Genomic DNA, 8,168 nt, shown 5'->3' on the forward strand with positions numbered 1-8,168 from the left:
TACTCCTGCCCTTCCCGATAAATCCTGTCCATAGCTTTAACTTCCCCCTGCCGTAGGCCTCAAGAAGGGGTAGGATAGGGTAGCCTAACCCCTGATCAGAGTGCTCCCTCCTTACTCAGCTAGAGGGAACCCCAGATTTCCTTTACTTCCCAAAGGAGTTTCAAGCTTCTCTGGTGCAAGTGGGCCATGGGGAGGAGGTGGGAGCAGGAGTCTCTGGAGGGGGACGTCCAGACCGGGCCTCCAGCTGGAATTTGGCTGTGGTAGGCAGGGAGTGGCACTCTTGGTGGGTGGCCTGTGCAAGGACATGTGGAAGCCGGGATGAACTCTGTGTGTGGTGGTAAAGAGTCTAGCTTGTACCCCCCCTCCCCGTTGGTCCCTGCCTGCTTCCTGGCCATGTAAGGAATCCACTGTTCTTCTCTCTGAAAGAACAAAAAATGGTCTGAATGGGAGTAAGCTCAGCGGACTGGGGACAGTTGGGAGTGGGGGAGCTCTTTAACACTGAAAAAAAAAATACGAAAGAGTGTATCTGGACTTCCCTGGTGGTCCAGTGAAAAAGAATTCCCCTGCCAGTGCAGGAGACACAGGTTCAGTCCCTGGTCCAGGAAGATCCTACATGCCACAGAGCAACAGAAGCCCTGTGCCACAACTACTGAGCCCGTGCTCTAGAGCCTGGGAGCTGCAACTACTGAGCCTCCGCACATCCTAGAGTCCACGCTTTGCACCGAGAAGCACCCCAGTGAGAACCCCATACACAAATGCACCACAGCTCGAGAAAGCCCATGAAGCTATGGAGGCCCAGCACAATCAAAATAAATACACAGATTCAAACCTGAGTCATTCTTCACCCCCCTGTTAGTGTGAGGGTCTTGAACACAAATGCTTCAGGGACCAGGTGACATGGAAGCTGGTGCAGGATAATAAAGTCAAAGTACAAGGGAAAGGACACACAACCAGGGACACTCTGCTTAAGGGTTGGATGGAACAGAGAGGGAAATCTCCCCATTAAAAAAATTTTTTTTTGGCCACGCTCTGCAGCTTGCCAGAGCTTAGTTTCCTGACCAAGGATTGAATTTGGGCCCTCAGTAGTGAAAGCACAGAGTTCTGACCACTGGACCATCAAGGAATTCCCTCCTTATTTTAGACAAAAATATCGGTTATAACCACTCTGTGGATCTGCTCCGCGAGAGACCGATTTCAATCTTTCAGGTTCAGCTCAAGTTGTGTAAATGGGGAACAGGGGCCCTTTCTTGACCTGACCCCTCATGAGCTTCAGGAAGGGTCGCTTTCTCCCTGGTGCCACGTAGAGGGTCACACAGATAGCGCCTGATCTGCAGGAGTGCTGGTGGCAGTTGCGTGAGCCATCTGTCAAGTGCTTACAACTGCACCCTGCACCTGGCAAGTGCTCAGTGACTGTTACCATAACCCTGATCAGATGGCGAGGGCAGGTGGCCAGAGCTCGTTCTTCACTCAGTCTCCCTCCCTGAGGCCAGACTCTCTCCCCCTCCCGTGGGGCAGTGAGAAAGCTAGCACAGGGACCTTAGCTGGGAGGGGTGCAGACTGTGAGGGGCTCAAAGCTCCAACAAAGCCAATGATGGTTGCACGATTTTGCACTGAAACCCACTGAACTGTACACTTTATTTCTTTTATAATTTTATTTATTTTTGGCTGTGCTGAGTCTTCACTACTGTGAGGGCTTTTCTCTAGTGGCCGCGAGTGGAGGCTACTCTTCCTTGCAGTGTGTGGGCTTCTCACTGCAGCAGCTTTTCTTGTTGCCAAGCACAGGCTCTAGGCAAGAGGGCTTCAGGGCCTCAGTAGTGGTGGCGCGTGGGCTTAGTTGCTCTGAGGCATGTGGGATCTTCCCAGACCAGGGATTGAACCTGTGTCTCCTGCATTGGCGCACAGATTCTTTACCACTGAGCCCCCAGGGAAGCCTGAATTGTATCCTTTAAATGGGTGAGTTGCATGGTATGCAGTTCAATAAAGCAGTTAAAAAGAAAACTCCACAGAGGGAGTCAAGAAGTGACCTGTCAGTTGACACAGGGAACCTAGCCCAGACATTGACCTGTCATTCATTCATTCAACAAATATGTTCTATATAATACCTACTTTGTAAAAATGAGTGTTGAGAACACGAACTTTAGCCCAGCCCTAGGAGGTATGAGCTGGAGAAGGCAATGGCACCCCACTCCAGTACTCTTGCCTGGAAAATCCCATGGACGGAGGAGCCTGGAGGGCTGCAGTCCATGGGGTCACTGAGGGTCAGACAGGACTGAGCGACTTCACTTTCACTTTTCCCTTTCATGCATTGGAGAAGGAAATGGCAACCCACTCCAGTGTTCTTGCCTGGAGAATCCCAGGGACAGAGGAGCCTGGTGGGCTGCTGTCTATGGGGTCGCACAGAGTCGGACACGACTGAAGCGACTTAGCAGCAGCAGCAGCAGCAGGAGGTAGGAGCTAGGGAGGTTCCTTGGAGAAGACGTCTGAGCTAAGACCTGAACAATATGGGGAAATGAGCCAGACCAAGCAGTGCAGGAGGGTGTTCCAGATGGAGCGAACAGCTTCTGCAAAGGCTACAGGTCAGGAAGGCAATATCTTTTAAATGTCCTCTCCTTTCTTTTAAAAAAATTTATTTAAAATATTTATTTATTTATTGGCTGTGTTGGGTCTTCGTTGCTGCTCAGAGGCCTTCTTTAGTTGCAGCGAGAGTGGGCTTCTCACTGTGGTGGCTTCTCTTGTTTCGGAGCACAGGCTCTAGGCACGTGGGCTTCAGTAGCTGTGGCCCATGGGCTTAGTTGCCCTGAGGCCTGTGGGATCTTCCTGGACCAGAGATCAAACCAATGTCCCCTGCATTGCAAAGCAGATTCTTAACCACTGGATCACCAGAGAAGTCCCTCCCCTTTCTTTTGTACATCACTCCTTGTGTTGGACAGTGCTGGTTTGAACAATGCTGGTGACACTTTCAGTGCCCAAGCAATCCCTGGTCTCTGCCTTCACTGAGCTCCTGTCAGAGACAAAGACAATGCATCATCAGACATGATCATTTGTACTGAGATGGGAGAGTCACAGGAGAGGGGTCAGGGCTGGGATAAGGAAGATTAGAGGCTGTAGGTTCCCAGGGTAGGAGGCACCTGACCTAGTCTGAGAGGACATCAGGGAAGGCTTCCTGGAGGAAGAGATAGAGTTCTGAACAGTCTCTGTTCAAAGATCCCTTTGAGAATCTGTTGAACGCTCTGGACATTTACAGAAGAAAAAACACACAAATGCTGTGGGCAATTCCCAAATACTATCATTCCTTCAAGCGCCTGTGCCTAGGCAGCCCATAATTATCCGATGACCCCCCACCCCTGCCACGACCGCCTTGCTATCTAAATGTCCCAAGAACAGGGCCGGGGGTGGCCAACAGTGCTGGAAAACTTTGGGATGAAATTTCAGCATCCTGGGTGTGGGGTGGGGTTTTGAGAGACCCAAATATCCCTCTCATCCACCGCCGAGACGAGAGGGTGTGCCGAACATCTATTTCTTTTCCCGCCTACATCCTTCACACTAACCTTTAGTTCTGGCGCTGGGGGGCCCTTGGCACGTGCAGAGACCAGCGCGTTCTCCTCCGGAATGTCCAGAGGGATATAACCTAGGATGTCCCCTCTCGCCAGACAAGCGCCGCAGCGCCCCCTGACGGTCACCGAGCAAGCGCGTCCCAAACTACCCTCGCCCCCTAGTGGCCAATGCTTATTCAGAATTTACACAGTCATCAGCTAGCATCTCCAATTTCAGTCTGAATTTGGCAATAAGGAGTTCATGATCTGAGCCACAGTCAGCTCCTGGTCTTGTTTTTGTTGACTGTATAGAGCTTCTCCATCTTTGGCTGCAAAGAATATAATCAATCTGATTTCGGTGTTGATCATCTGGTGATGTCCATGTATAGAGTCTTCTCTTGTATTGTTGGAAGAGGGTGTTTGCTATGACCAGTGCATTTTCTTGGCAAAACTCTATTAGTCTTTGCCCTGCTTCATTCCGTATTCCAAGGCCAAATTTGCCTGTTACTCCAGGTGTTTCTTGACTTCCCACTTTTGCATTCCAGTCCCCTATAATGAAAAGGACATCTTTTTTGGGTGTTAGTTCTAAAAGGTCTTGTAGGTCTTCATAGAACTGTTCAACTTCAGCTTCTTCAGCGTTACTGGTTGGGCATAGACTTGGATTACTGTAATATTGAATGGTTTGCCTTGGAAATGAACAGAGATCATTCTGTCATTTTTCAGATTGCATCCAAGTACTGCATTTCAGACTCTTTTGTTGACCATGATGGCCACTCCATGTCTTCTGAGGGATTCCTGCCCACAGTAGTAGATATAATGGTCATCCGAGTTAAATTCACCCATTCCAGTCCATTTCAGTTCACTGATTCCTAGAATGTCGACATTCACTCTTGCCATCTCTTGTTTGACCACTTCCAATTTGCCTTGATTCATGGACCTGACATTCCAGGCTCCTATGCAATATTGCTCTTTACAGCATCAGACCTTGCTTCTATCACCAGTCACATCCACAGCTGGGTATTGTTTTTGCTTTGGCTCCATCTCTTCATTCTTTCTGGAGTTATTTCTCCACTGATCTCCAGTAGCATATTGGGCACCTACTGACCTGGGGAGTTCCTCTTTCAGTATCCTATCGTTTTGCCTTTTCATACTGTTCATGGGGTTCTCAAGGCAAGAATACTGAGGTGGTTTGCCATTCCCTTCTCCAGTGGACCACATTCTGTCAGACCTCTCCATCATGACCCGTCCATCTTAGGTGGCCCCACGGGCATGGCTTAGTTTCATTGAGTTAGACAAGGCTGTGAGGAGAAGGGGACGACAGAGGATGAGACGGCTGGATGGAATCATTGACTCGATGGACGTGAGTCTGAGTGAACTCCGGGAGTTGGTGATGGACAGGGAGGCCTGGTGTGCTGCAATTCATGGGGTCGCAGAAAGTTGGACACGACTGAGCGACTGAACTGAACTGAACTGAATAGCTAGCATCGACTGCTCCTTTTCAACCTTTGGTCTGCTGGCTAGAGTCATCCTCGTCGCCGTCGTCAATGTCATTTCCTTCTTCATCACCACTATCACCATCATCATCATAGCTAATACATAGATAGTGCATCCTACGTACCTGGCACTATGCTGCTTTATACATATCATCTCATTTAATCCTCACATCAGCCCTGTGAAATGGGTTCTGTTACCATCTCCATTTCCCTCATTTGAAGCACAGAGAGGTAAGGAAACTACTTCTCCAAGATCACACAGCTACTAAGTGGCAGAGTCTGGGTTGAACCTAGGCAGCTTGTCTCCAGAGGCCATTTTTCTGAACTGTTCAAAAATAATCCTGAAGTAATAGGATGGTTGGGGATTGCTTCCAATTAATTCCACAGAACAGCTGTGTGTCAGAGTGGAAAGAACCTGGGTCCCAGAATCACCATGTTGCTAACTTGGATTATTTAATCTGTGGGTATTCAATGAGAATAAACTTCTTAGCTACGGTTTTTCCAGTAGTCATTTCGAATGTGAGAGTTGGACCGTAAAGAAGGCTGAGTGCCAAAGAATTGATGCTTTCGAACTGTGGTGCTGAAGAAGACTCTTGGACTGCAAGAAGATGAAACCAGTCAATCCTAAAGGCAATCAACCCTGAATATTCATTGGAAGGACTGATGGTGAAGCTGAAACTCCAATACTTTGGCCACCTGAAGCAAAGAGCTGACTTATTGGAAAAGACCCTGATGCTGGGAAGATTGAGGGAAGGTGGAGAAGGGGACGACAGAGGATGAGATGGTTGGATGGCATAACCGACTCAATGGACATGAGTTTGAGCAAACTCAGGGAGATAGTGAAGGACAGGGAAGCTTGGCATGCTGCAGTTCATGTGGTCACAAAGAGTCGGATACAACTTAGCAACTGAACAACAACAAATTTTGAAGTCTCTTTGTTGTAGCGACTTAGCTTCGATCTTAAAACTAGGGCACCAGAATCACCTAAAGGGCTTGTTAAAAGGCAGAATCCTGGGTTCCACTCCCAGTAAGTCTGGAAAAGGGACCTAGAATTTGGATTTCAAATAAGTTCCCAGGGGCTGCTGCTGATCTGGGGACCAGACTCTGAGAACCACTGGAATGCAGGTCCTTACCGGGTGTTGTTTTGTATGCCTATTGCTCATTCTCTCTCTTGGGAGAATTACCTTTTTCACTTTGAGTCCATAAGGCTGACCCCACTGGAAGACTCCAGGCCAGGCCAGTGAGTGAATCCCTCCCCTTAGCCTTTGCAATTGGTTCAGGAATGGGGGTGGCCCTGAAGTCGGACCAATGAGAGTCAGTCCTCGGAGTATTGCGGGATTGTCGGGGAGGGGCCTCCTAGACTTGCTGTGCGGGAAGGGCACGAGCGTGGAGCGTTGGGGACTTCCCTGAGGGAAAACCTAGTCTCAAAGTGAAGCCAACACAGGCAAAAACAAGGCTGGGAGATGAATAGAGACACTGTTCCTGACATATGTGCCTCTGGGTCCAGTGAATCCCCAGAATATTTCAGGAATTGGACATTTTCCTTCATATCCTACATCAAATCTGTAAGCAAATTCTGTCAGGTCTACCCCTAAAAGATCTTCCGTCCTGTATTTTTTAACTGAAGTATGTGCATGCTTGCTAAGTCGCGTCAGTCGTGTCTGACTCTTTGCGACCCTATAGACTAGCCCTCCAGGTTCCTCTGTCACTGGGATTTCCCAGGCAAGAACACTGAGTGGGTTTCCAAGTCCTTCTGCAGGGAATCTTCCCGACCCAGGGATTGAACCGCTTTCTCCTGCGTTTCCTGCGTTCCAGGCAGATTCTTTACTGCGGAGCCACTGGGGAAGCTCCTAATTGAAGTGTAGTTATGTACAATATTATATGTTACAGGTGTACAATAGTGATTCACAATTCACTTATCGTTATTATAAAATATTGACTGTATTCCCTGTGTCGTACAATATATCTTCCTGTCCTGTACTGGAAGAAAAGTTAGGTTCTTGATATAAATTAGAACATTATTGGGTCAATGACAAAATTGGAATACAAATAGTAGAGCAGGAAACTTTTGCATATTAATGTTAAATTTATGAAAGTTAGTCATTGTACTGTGGTTATGTAAGAGAATATTGATATTCTTAGGAAATGCACACTGGATTATTTAGGAGTGAAAGGCTATGGTGTATCTTAACTTCAAATTATACAACTCCCCCCCACCCACCTAACAGAGCAAATGTTAAAGAGGGTAAAAATGGGGTTTCCCTGGTGGTTTAGTGGTAAAGAATCTGCCTGCCAACGATCCCTGGTTGGAGAAGATTGCATATTCCCTGGAGCAGCTAAGCCCGAGCACCACAGCTACTGATCCTGTGCTCTAGAGCAAGGGGACTGAAACTCCTGAGCCCATGTGCCACAAGTACGCAGCCTGCTGCCCTAGACCCAGCGCTCTGCATCGAGAGAAGCCACACAATGCAACAGAGTAACCTCTGCTCACTACAGCTAGAGAAAAGCCCATGCAGCAAGAAGATCCCAGTGCAGCTGGAAAATAAATAAATACAAGTATTTTTAAAAGAGAGTAAAAATATTATCAAGAGGTGAACCTGAGTAAAAAGTATATGAGTGTTCTTTATACTGTTCTTAGTCTGGCAACTTTTTTTGGTAAATGTGAATTTATCTAAAAAAAAAATTAAAAACATGTTTTGAGAAGTGAGAGATCTAAAATTCTGGACAACAATATCAGTATAAGTGGGGAGATAAAGATAAAATGCTCTACATTCCAGGTAGTATTTGGTCTGAAGATTAAACTTTTAATTAAACTTCAGATCTGATTTTCTTTACAGTGTGTATAGTAAAGTTTCAAGGATTACTGCTAAAAGAATAGAAGTGGTACCTAGATTCCAAATTAGTACAGGGAAAAGGAAGAGTAAGAAAATATGACATAGTAAACAAAAACCACAATCACTTCAAAGAAGTCTTAATAAGAGCAAGGGTGGCAGGAAGCATAGAAAAAAAAAATGAGGACAGTAAAACCACAAAGTAATGGGACTTCCCTGGTGATCTGGTGGTTAAGACTCTGAGCTCCCAATGCAAGGGGCTCCAGTTTAATCCCTGTTTAGGGGACTAGATCCCACTAAGACCTGACTCG

The sequence above is a fragment of the Bos indicus genome, chromosome 18 (genome assembly GCF_029378745.1).
Source record: "Bos indicus isolate NIAB-ARS_2022 breed Sahiwal x Tharparkar chromosome 18, NIAB-ARS_B.indTharparkar_mat_pri_1.0, whole genome shotgun sequence".
NCBI classification, from domain to species: Eukaryota; Metazoa; Chordata; class Mammalia; order Artiodactyla; family Bovidae; genus Bos; species Bos indicus.